The sequence below is a fragment of the Rutidosis leptorrhynchoides genome, chromosome 3, assembly GCF_046630445.1.
Source record: "Rutidosis leptorrhynchoides isolate AG116_Rl617_1_P2 chromosome 3, CSIRO_AGI_Rlap_v1, whole genome shotgun sequence".
NCBI classification, from domain to species: Eukaryota; Viridiplantae; Streptophyta; class Magnoliopsida; order Asterales; family Asteraceae; genus Rutidosis; species Rutidosis leptorrhynchoides.
This window is the reverse complement of record NC_092335.1, coordinates 650,824,268-650,837,149: the sequence shown is the minus strand read 5'-3', so window position 1 is coordinate 650,837,149 and position 12,882 is coordinate 650,824,268. Positions and strand designations below refer to the sequence as shown.

General features: G+C 34.4%; 1 pseudogene; it reads left to right on the top strand.

Annotated features, from left to right (window-relative positions):
* The first annotated feature begins 1,281 nt into the window (after positions 1-1,281).
* On the top strand, positions 1,282-2,902 carry LOC139902482 (U4/U6 small nuclear ribonucleoprotein Prp31 homolog; annotated as a pseudogene).
* Positions 2,903-12,882: the final 9,980 nt, after the last annotated feature.

The window sequence follows — 12,882 nt, the reverse complement described above, 5'->3', positions numbered from 1 at the left end:
TTTGCCTCAGATATCAAGTCTATTAAGGATGATCAAGCTGAAATTTGGAGATTCTTATCTGCTCTCTCTCAAGATGATGTCAAAAAGGGGGAGAAACGAAAGAGGTTAGCTGCAGGTGGTGATGGTGAGTCTTCCAAAAGGGCTCATATTGAGGGGGAGTTACAGGTTGAGGGGGAGAATAATGATAATGAAAGAACTGAAACTGAAGCTGAGGTTATTGAAACTGAAGTTGTTGATGCTGAAGTTGTTCCAATGGTTGAAGATGAGATTGTTGTTAGAGATGATGGTGATCAAGCAGTTTCTCAAGAAAATGTTGAAAATGTTCAAGTTGTGGTTGCAAATGTAAGTCAAATGGGTACAGGTGATGGTGTTGACACAGGTGAGGATGTACAAATGAATGTTGAAGAGGGTGGTGCTAGTGTTGATCAATCTGGTGTTCAAACCGATGTTGGTGAAAGTGGTACTCAAATCATAGTTGGTGGTCAAGAAAGTGTTCTTGATATTGCTGCTGCTCAAGAGAGGCTGAGGTCTTTGATGAATAAAAGGTTTAGGTTTAAAAGGTATAAAGGAGATGTTGTCAGTGTTGAGATTGTGAAGATTGAAACTGAGGTGAATTTGTTATTAACCATGACCCATTTGTCTGATAGAAGAATAAAGGTGAAAGTGAGTCATATTTTGAGACTTGGTTTTTGTGAATGGAGAGGGTTGGCTGTTTGTATTCAAAGATGTGAGGGAGATAAGGAAATTGTTGATGAAGTGTTTAAGAAAGTTTGTAATTTAGTTCATCTTGTGTTTGAAGAAGGTTTTATTAGCTCAAAGGACTATGAAGTTTTCTGTAGTATGTTTAATTTGGAGATGAAAGAAAGAAGGTTTAGAGGTCATGTTGGGAGATACTCTGTTCCAGAACATTTGCAGTTTATTGATGAAAGCTATGTTGAGTATTTGGATGCCTTAATGATCAAAACGACTGGAAATCTAAGAATGCTGATTAGAGTGGATCAGTTTGAAGGTGCAGATATTAATTTGTTGCTTGGATTGTTGACCAGGTGCACAACTGAACAGACTCATCCTTTTAGAGTTAAGTTGTTGAAACACTTGCAGGGTAAGTTGCCCATGTTGAAGAAAATGAGATATATGAAGAGCAAGTGTAAGTTGATTGAGAAGGAGCTTACAAAACTGAAGGAGTAGAAGAACAGGTAGTTTTGACATCATCAGATAGGGGGAGATTGTTGGAAAATGATCTGATGAGTCAAAATGTTTTTGCAGGAGTTTAGAGTCTGAATGTTAGAGTCTGGAGTTGCAGAATCTGTTTGTGTGAACGGTTTAATTACTTGGTAAAGAAGCTATGGGAATTCTGGAGATCTGGATAAATATTTAGAAGATCACGTTTTGATTTGATATTATCTCTAGAAGATAAACACTGATTTGTTTAGAATATTAATAAGTTTTAGTTTATCTTTTCCTATCTTTTAGTCAAGTAGTTTTGGAAACCAAATCTTGGAGATTTGGTTTAACCTTGTATAAATAGGGGTACGATGTTCATTGTATTTTGTATCTCTTAAGCACGATTACTTTGTCTTTCATATTATATATCATTCGTGTTCTCTCAATTTTGTTCATATAATTTGTATCTATTGTTTATTGAGAGTTTAGTGTTCATAATCAAGTTATTGTGAACTAATAGATCAATTACGATGATCTCGATAGTGTCTCAAAGTTACAAAAGACACAGAGATATACCGATATCATGAAGAAAATTGAGAATGCTCTTAATAAGGGGTAAGACGATACAGAGTACCAGCTGATTGCAGAATGTAATGAATTGTCGGTCGATATAGAAAACGAGATTGTTATCATCCATAATTTCATTCGTGATAAGTACCGCTTCAAGTTTCCTGAGCTTGAGTGTATTGTGCGCCGCCCAATTGATTATGCACGTGTGGTGAAGAAGATCGGTAATGAAGTCGACCTAACCCTTGTCGATCTTCAAGGGGTGTTACCTTCGGCTACTATTATGGTTATATCTGTTATAGCATCAACTACCAGTGGCAAACCACTTCCTGAAAATGTTCTTGAAAAGATAATTGAGGGATGTGATCGAGTTCTTATGCTCGACGAATCAAAGAAGAAGGTTTCCAATTTTTTTGAAAGTAGAATGGGGTACATTGCACCCAATCTTTCTGCCATTGTTGGGAGTTCAGTTGCTGCAAAACTGATTGTGACAGCTGGCGGTTTATCATCTCTAGTAAACGTGTCTCTGTTTCGTGTTGGTTACATTGAACAAACGGAGGTTATTCAGTCTACGCCTCCTGGTCTAAAGAAGCGTGCGTGCCGGGTTTTGGCGGCAAAATCAAGTCTTGCAGCATGTGTAGATTTAGAAAGAGGTGATCAATCGGGAAGCACAGGAAGAAAATATCGTGAAGAAATTTGTAACAAGATTGAAGTGGCAAGAGCCACATCCTGCAAAGCAACCCAAACCACTTCCCGTTCCTAAATCCGAACCAAAGAAGAAAAGAGGTGGTCGTCGGCTTAGGAAGATGAAGGAGAGATATGGTATGACGGACATGCGTAAACTGGTGAATAGAATGGCGTTTGGATTAATACCTGAAGAAAGCTCATTGGGTGATGGAATAGGAGTAGGATACGGTATGCTTATTGGAAAGTTGCGTGTATCAATTGCTCGGAACAAGCTCGCATAAAAAGTTCAAACGTAAGCAGTATAGTTAACCAAGTGATGAAATCGAATACTTAACCAAAGTTGTTATTGATGTTTTCTCTGTTTTTGTCAAGCTAGGGTCAGTTGCTCATGTTCTCATTAGCTTAATTAGCTACTGCAACTTGATAAAATATTGTTGAATTTTGAATTTACTTTGACATGTATTAAAGATAAAGATTCCAATATAGACCGAAATAACTTATTTATTGAGTTTCTAATGCAGAACATGTTGCATGACAATATTTTGAAGAAAGTTGCCCAAATTTGTTTTTACATCCAATATGAAAAAGTCAGGTATAAACTGTATGCCAATCTGTTAATATTTGGGACGAAGTTTAAATCCTTTTGAAATTAAGCATATCGAAACTCTTAGGAGCTTGTGACAGATTTTAGGATCGGAGCAAGCAGATGGTGTTGCTAGTGCACTTGTTTACTTTCACAGTCATGCTATCGTACACGGTGACGCAAAACTTAGAAACATTATTTTGAATGGAAGTGTGGCCCCCAAACTGTCAGGTTTTGGGTTAGCAATGGCAATCAAGAAGGCTGTCTACATTCAACATAGTAGTAAAAGTTGCCAACTAGACGGATTTGGGGACTAGTCGGACCCGAATAGGCCCAAGTCGGTTAAATTTGCCGGTCAACACAGGTCAACAAAGTCGGATTTAGTCAGTCACAGTTGGATTTTTTTAGGTCTGATTTGGTCAAAGTTCAGTCAAAATCGGTCATGGTCAACAGCCGACTAGTCCCGTCTAGAACGACTAGCCCTTACTCACAAGCGACCTTAATATTAATTAATTAATTTATTACAAATAAGAGAAACATTTGAAATTTATCCTTTATTACGTATTTAATACCGTCGGTAAAATTATCCTAATACGTAAAAAAAAGGTATCCTTAACAACTTATTTCAACCTTGTGACGACCCGAAAATTTTCGACCAAATTTAAACTTAATCTTTATATGTTTCCAACACGATAAGCAAAGTCTGTAATGTTGAGTATCGAAAACGTTGGAACAGTTTACATGAATGCATTTGCCCTTTTGACCATTCCCGACGATTCACGAACAGTTGTTTGTAAATAAATAAATAAATAAATAAATATATATATATATATATATATATATATATATATATATATATATATATATATATATATATATATATAAGGTATATTGAATGTATATCTACATGGTTTCGAATTTATTTAGTAAACGATAATAGCACTCGTTTGTCAGTCAATCGATATTAAGTAAGTTAAATTCAAACTTATATAATTTTAAAATAAACGGTGATCCGAAAATGAGTTTTATAAATTTTAGACTTATTAAAAATGTATTTAGGATCTAGTTATTAAAATTTTAGCATTTTTTATATTTTACACAGAATTGAGAGGGACAGTTGATGTAAATTTTATTTAATAAATTAATGATCGAATTTTATACAATAATGACCAAAATAAATAAAGACATTTAATTTAAAAATATGGGAATTTTTCGAAGACTTTTATCCGCCACTAATTATCAACGGAGTATGAAATTCAGTCCGCGAATGAAATAGTAGACGACGGCTAACTTAATCACACGTTTTAAATTTTAAATTATATTATAAGTATTATTGTATTATATTTATTAACTTTATGATAGATATCAATCGTTTATATTATTGAATATCAATATCAATTTACAGACAACTAGTACAACTTGTCTCTCAAACTACTGTGCCTAATTGATGATAATTGAGTTAAATATGCATATCATTGAATCACTGCATTTTTGCTTTATCCAATCTCATTTATATATATTGATACACATACGTAAACATGGTAAGAGATATATTATATACATATGCTTACACTCCATGATCACCTCTCTCTTTGTTCCTTCCAATATCCTCTAGTCCGCCACCCATCACAACCGCCACCAGAGCCACCATCATCACTACCAAACCCACCAACTTGTCGAGCCGTTACTACACTTTGAGCCAAGATAACCGACACCATCCTTACCATGAACAACACCATAAACCACCACTCTACTTATTATTTTTCTGTTTGGGTTCAATGATCACCACCGCTACCAGTTGCTACGGCTGTCCATCGAGCTACACCCAACATTTTTCCTGTTTCCATTCCAAAAACACCCAGACCACGATTGAAATCACCATCCACTTCAAACAACCATAGAATGCTATTATGTGATAATTTTTTTTTTTTATATATATATTTCTTTTGTAACCCCACACACCTGCCATCATCAAGGCAACATACTACTTATTGCTTTAGTTTTCTGTTCACGTTAAAACAAGCAAAACCGCTGCTGCAATTTATAACTTTCTTCTTCTGTTGAAGATCATCACCTACAGTACTTGTTATTTCTATATTGTTTCAACCGTCGCCACCACCAATGTTATTTTTTTTTTACTACTAATAAACCCTATTGTTATCCTCGAATTGCTTTGGCTGTCTGACTAGTTTGAACCACCACCATTTTATTCAGATCACCTATATCAACACCACATCACAATCTCTCTCTCTCCTTCCATTTACAACTCGTGATATATATATATATATATATATATATATATATATATATATATATATATATATATATATATATATATATATATATATATATATATATATATATATATATATATATATATATATATATATTTTATCATCATCGAAGTTCACATCAAATCACCACCTTACCACCATCTGTGCGTTTGTTTTTCCTGTTTCAAAATGAACCCAAAACAACCACAATAACCATCATAAACTAACACTGCTGCAGCTACTCCGGTAAAAAATTAAAAATGAAACATGAAGATGATGCTACAGTAATTGTGCCAAAACATTACGCGATTCAAGTATAAGGCTACACGTTTCACGTAAGAATGAAGCTGGAACCTGAATTTAGCCGTAACATTACGCGTTCCACGTAATATTCACTCACTTTACACGATTCGCGTAAATGAAGATGATAACGTTAACTGTTACTGCAGTTTCTGTTTATATTCTTTTTCTTTTATTTGCGGTGAACGATGACGATGATGGTGATTATGATGGTAATAATGAAATGAAACGTGATAATAATGAAGATACTTTGATGATGGCTGTGACGAGAATAACGAAGATGATCACGATATGATCATGATTAATTGATAAAGTTGATGATGTTTAGGGCAAGTGATTGTTTGATAATGATAATCGTTTATTATTTGTACGATGAGATGATAATAATACACGATGGAGTTTTGATGATGATGATTACGAAATGGGTTTTTAAGAAGAAGAAGAAGAACACTGATTTAAAGGTTAAGAGAAATTGTGATGACCCGGATTTTTCCGACTACTTGATTATACTATTTACATTATTTAATATTTCCGACTTGATAAACAATGAATTTTAATAAGTCTTGAACCTCCGGAAAGAATTTTATATAAGCATTTGACTACCCTTTTATTCCTACGATTCACGAACGTTATAACTTGTATTAATTATATATATATATATATATATATATATATATATATATATATATATATATATATATATATATATATATATATATATATATATATATATAACTTGAAAATATGATAATTAAATATCTCATTAAGTATATTAACAAGGTATTATATATACCTTTTCATACTATTAATTTAAAGAGTTTTCGGACAATATATATGTTACATTTTAAACGACGTAATTATCTTATGTTAAAATGTATTTACATACAATATATTATGAGTATAAATACATCCTTAAAGGTATTGAATACACTTAATAATATACAAATAAGGAATAGCTATATTCATATTTTCCGTTCATTTTTCTCAAGAATTCTACTCGTATTTATACGGTATTTATACGCGTATTATACGCAGCTTCTAGAAGTATTTACTATTGGTATATACCAATAGAAATCTACAATTACGTATTTATACAGTATTTATACGCGTATTATACGCAGCTTCTAGAAGTATTTACTATTAGTATATATGAATAGTAATCTACAATTATTGATGTATTATGTCATGCATGACCTAATTATTTTTAACTTATCTTAGATATTTTTCACTAAAAACCAAATTTATGAGCCTATAAATAAGCACCATTTCTAACTCATTTTTACACATTCATTTTCCAAATTTTACTTCCAATTTTCACACACACTTGCAAGAACTCTCTCAAGTTTTGTTCTACTACTTCTTTTTAGCAACTTTACATTCTAAACTTGAGGTAAAAACTCTACTTCAACTCTTGTTTAATACATATGTTTATAGCTATCTATATAAGAGTTTATAAACTAGAACATAGTTTAGTTGATTCTAAACTTGTTTGAAAAACTAATCTAATCTTTATAACTTAACTCTAATAACACTTATTTACATGTATTATGATGTTATATTAAGTTAATATAAGAACTTATAACTTGTACATATGAAGAACACCTTGAAACTTAACATATATCGTTTAATCTCTATTCGGTAAAAAGCGGGCTGTTTTGGGTTGGTAATTAAAAACCTATCTTAGACTTTGAATTCGAGGCTAAGACTTTGGAAATATGTTAATATATGTAATTAAGACTTCCAGTAATTTTTTTCATGATTTTAGACAAAGTGGAAGTATTTTATCAAAAATCATATATCGGGTGGATGTCGGGATTCTTCCAAATCTGACCACTGGCACAAAAAGAGGGTAAAACTCTAAAAATTACTATTTGGGCTGAACTTTTCGAATTAGTTTTGAAAAATTAACTTCTTGAGGAATTCATAGCAATTTGATTCACTTTAAACGGAGTTGTAATGAATATTTGGCGAGCAAAACAAAATCTGCTAAAATTAACTTTATATGAACGAAATTTATCTTATAAAAACTATATTAACCATATCCTTGCTAACTTTTTCCTATATCCTATATTTATTTGGACATGTTATCATTAGTATAACAAAATATTATAATCTTGGTTAATTCCGAGATTGTATATATATAATAATCTTGGTACGTTCCATGACAATACGTATACAATACGTTAGGATAAATCGAAAGACACCATGTACACAATACGTCTGGGTTAATTCTAAGACAATACGCGTACCATGGGTCATGATTGAGTCTATAACAATACGTATACAATACGCTGTGGGGTAATTCAAAGATTATATATACATACCGATTATTGGACTGTTGGACTGTTGGACTATTGGACTATTGGACTATTGGACTATATTTGGACTACTAACAAAGGACTACTAACAAAGGACAACTAACAAAGGACTACTAACATGAAAATGTTAAAAATTAATATATAAGTATTCTATGAACTTGCTTTATTTTATTCATATGTCGTATTATTATCTGAATCATTATTATTGTTATAGGTTCGTGAATCCAAGGACGACGGCTATATTTTTAATAATTTGAAAACTTATTATTAATATACTTTTACTACCGTGAGTATATAGTCCCATTTTTAAACTATAAAAATATTTTGGGATGAGAATACATGCATTTTATGTTTTACGCTATGGACACAAGTACTTAAAATATATTCTACGTTGAGTTGTACCACCTTGCATATCTTCCCTAATATCTTGGTAACTAATATTTACATGTTGTAAGAACATGTAAGCGCGAATCCTATTGATAGATCTATCGGGTTTGACAACCCCAACCGGGCTAGTCGCTCTAGTATCGTAAACGGTTGCATAGTACTTCGTTTTTACTACACTTGGTACAGTGTAGGGAGATTTCATAATAAAGGGAATATGCCACATTATTGGTTAAGTATGGTTACCGAAGTGCTCAACAACTTATAGAATATCTTTATTGAAATGTTTATAACTATGAAATCTTGTGGTCTATATTTATATCGATGCTAGCTTTAAACCTATATATCTCACCAACCTTTGTGTTGACTGTTTAAGCATGTTTATTCTCAGGTCCTTAAGAAAGTCTTCCGCTGTTGCATTATCTGAGCAAGCTGTGCATGGAGTCTCATGCTTTTGTCTAAATGAAGTGTTGCATTCAATAAAACCTTTGTGATGTAATATATTCGACTGTTATGGCACGTGTGTAGTATTTGTAAACCGATGTAATATGGGGATTATTCCTTAAATAATCGCCCACTTGTTTAAAACATGCATTATGTATAATAATGGTGTGTTTTTATGAAACGAATGCAATATTTTCTAAAAACGTATCATATAGAGGTCAAATACCTCGCTATGGGACCAATGAATAACGTACTGCGTTTATAGTAATATGGACTGGTCGTTTCAGTTGGTATCAGAGCAGAGGTCTTAGCGAACCAGGAATTGCATTAGTGTGTCTAACCGGTGTTTGTTAGGATGCATTAGTGAGTCTGGACTTTGACCGCGCCTGTTTTGAAAACCATTGCTTATCATTTTTGATCGGAAATTGAATATTTTAACATTTAAATGTTATGTGGTATATTACTAACGCACTAGTTATTATATGATAGATGTCTGCATCTAGCTTCGAATTAGTATTCACTTTCAGCGACTCCGAAATCGAGTCCAAATCTTCAGCAAAAGTATCGATCATCAATTTGTCTGATGATGATGAAGACCCGAAAGAGGACACATTTTGAGAAGATTCACAATTTCCGGAAGAACCGAAAGTGAAAGAACCTGAAAACGATCCTGAGGAGGAGGAGGAAGTAAAAGAGATTACTGAGAAAGAATTTAAAAAGGGAAAGGAACCTGTAGTCACCAAACCAAAATTTCTAAATCTGGAAATTAATAAAACATTTGTTGTACAAAGTACTCCTGACATTTCTACCCCTAATCATCTTTGTCTTACCAACTCTATTGAGGTATCAAGTACCTCAGAACCCCGACCAAGATATAAACATACCGCTCGAATAAGCATTATGCCAGTACCTGATAACAAGAGGCCCCGCCGTTTTTAAACCATTTCCGCTACGACATCACTTCATGCATTGTATAATATTATCTAGTGTGCTTTACTTTATCCTACATATGTTTTATGTAAAATAAATTTATGTGAATAAGTGGTATTGTATTGTTGTACCATAATGCATTGAAGAATAAAGCGTGAAATGATAATGCATTAGTTTTTCATGATAGAATATTATTTGTATGGTAGTAGTTAATTGTTGTACTAAGCTATTAAGTATGAACTTTAACGGGTAGGTAATACCCTATAAATAATTATAAAACGCTAATAAGAAGAAAAGGCTTTTATAATAATGGGTTCATATTATTAATATGCCACGATGTACCATTAATTACTCACTACATCTATAATATTCTATGTGATTAATTATCTTATATGTTTATTGAAGAAACATGGCTCGAGTGAATCGAATGACGGAACAAGAAATTGAAGAGCTTATCAACCAACGCGTAAACGACCAAGTGCTTTGGGTTGAAGCGGCAAGAGCAGCAGCAAACAACACAAACCCTCATGTTAGATGCACATATAAAGAGTTTCAAGGTTGCAAACCTTCATCATTCAGCGGAACAGAAGGACCAGTCGGTTTAACCCGATGGTTCGAAAAGCTGGAGTCTGTATTTAAAATTAGTGGTTGTGCAGAAGGGGATAGGACAAAGTATGTTTCATGCACATTACAAGATGGTGCACTTACATGGTGGAAAAACTATGTAAAAGCTGTAGGGGGCGATGCATCATATGATACTCCTTAGGAGGAGTTGAAAAATATGCTAATCAACGAATACTGCCCAAGGAACGAGGTTAGGAAAATGGAAGCCGAGTTACGTAATCTGAAAGTTGTCGGCACGGAACTTACCAACTATAACGGGCGATTCATGGAATTAGCCTTGTTATGTCCTGAATTGGTACCAACTGAAGAGCGAAAGATTGAATTGTACAAGGATGGCCTGCCAAAAAACATCAAGGCCAATGTTACAGCATCCAAACCTAAGACAATTCATGAAGCTATCACCATGGCAAATGAGCTAATGGATTAGATCATTCTAGATAAGAATGCATCAAATACCGATGCCAAGGTATCGGATAACAAAAGAAAGTGGAATGGAAACCGTGATCAAGGTCATCAACAACAATCTCTCAAGAAACAGGAAACCACACAAGGTGCGGGTAGTGGTTCAAGCTCGGGTTAAGATGCCACAAATATCACTCTGGTTTTTGTAATGTGGTGTGCAACAATTGTGATCGAAGGGGTCATATTGCTGAAGATTGTAGGGTTCCCGTTACAAATACAAATGGCACCAAGACTCCTGCAACCAATACAAATAGAACTGCCTTGGCTACTGTTACTTGTTACGGGTGTGGGAAACAGGGTCATATTAAGAGCCAGTGCTCGAATCCAGAGAAGAATAATGGACCCGCACGTGGAAGAGCGTTTAATATTAATGTTAGAGAGGCGTGTGAAGACCCGGAGCTTGTTACGGGTACGTTTACTATTAATAACTTATCAGCATCTATAATATTTGATACTGGTGCCGATAGAAGTTACATGTGTAGAGACTTTTACGCTAAATTGAATTGTTCATCATTACCTCTAGATGCTAAGTACATGATTGAGTTAGCTAATGGTAAACTAATTAAAGCCGATAAAATTTGCCTGATTGTAAAATAAATTTAGCCGGAGAAACGTTTAAAATTGATTTGATACCCATAGAATTAGGAAGTTTTGACGTAATAGTCGGCATGGACTGGATGTCCAAAATTGGAGCTGAAGTTGCTTGTGCCAAGAAGGCAATTCGCATTCCTCGTAAGAATAAAACGCCAGTAATGATTTATGGAGAGAAGGGTAACTCAAAGCTAAAACTCATTAGCTGTTTGAAAGCCCAAAAGTGCTTGAAGAAAGGGGTGCTATGCTATCTTAGCACATGTTAATAAAGTTGAAACGAAGGAGAAAGAGAAGAGCATCAACGTCATGCCTGTGGCAAGAGATTTTCCTGAAGTCTTTCCGGAAGAGTTACCGGGATTACCTCCATTTAGATCTATAGAAATTCAAATAGATCTAGTACCAGGAGCTGCACCAGTGGCACATTCTCCATACAGACTTGCACCGTCTGAGATGAAAGAGTTACAAAGCCAGTTAAAAGAACTACTGGACCGTGGATTCATTCGACCAAGCACTTCACCGTGGGGTGCTCTGATTTTATTCGTTAAGAAGAAAGATGGATCCTTCCGCATGTGTATAGATTACCGTGAACTAAACAAGTTAACTATCAAGAATCAATACCCATTACCGAGAATTGACGACTTGTTTGATCAGCTGCAAGGATCACGTGTTTACTCCAAGATCGATCTAAGATCGAGTTATCATCAGTTGCGAGTTAAAGACGAAGATATTCCGAAAACCGCATTTCGGACACGCTACGGTCATTATGAATTTTTGGTCATGCCGTTCGGGTTGACCAACGCACCAGCTGTATTCATGGACCTCATGAATAGGGTATTCAGTCTGTACTTAGATAAGTTTGTTATCGTCTTTATTGATGACATTCTTATTTATTCTAAGAATGAAACAGAACATGAACAACATTTAAGGTTGGTGTTGGAACTGTTAAAGAAAGAACAGTTATACGCAAAGTTTTCCAAGTGCGCCTTTTGGCTGAAGGAAGTACAGTTCCTTGGTCATATTGTCAGTAGTGAAGGAATTCAGGTTGATCCAGCCAAGATTGAAGCTATTGAAAAGTGGGAGACCCCAAAGACTCCAACGCAAATACGTCAATTTTTGGGTCTTGCTGGCTATTACAGAAGGGTTATTCAAGATTTTTCCCGGATAGCCAAACCATTGACAGCATTAACACACAAAGGGAAGAAGTACGAATGGACTTCTGAGCAGGAAGCCGCATTTCAATTATTGAAGAAGAAGTTGACTACATCGCCTATTCTATCGTTACCTGAAGGAAACGATGATTTTGTAATTTATTGTGACGCTTCGCGACAAGGTTTTGGTTGTGTCCTCATGCAACGAAAGAAGGTTATTGCATATGCATCCCGACAACTAAAGATTCATGAACAAAATTATACGACTCATGATCTAGAATTGGGAGCAGTGGTGTTTGCATTAAAGATTTGGAGACACTACTTGTACGGGGTCAAATGTACTGTGTATACCGATCATAAAAGCCTTCAACATATCTTCAACCAAAAATAACTGAATATGAGGCAAC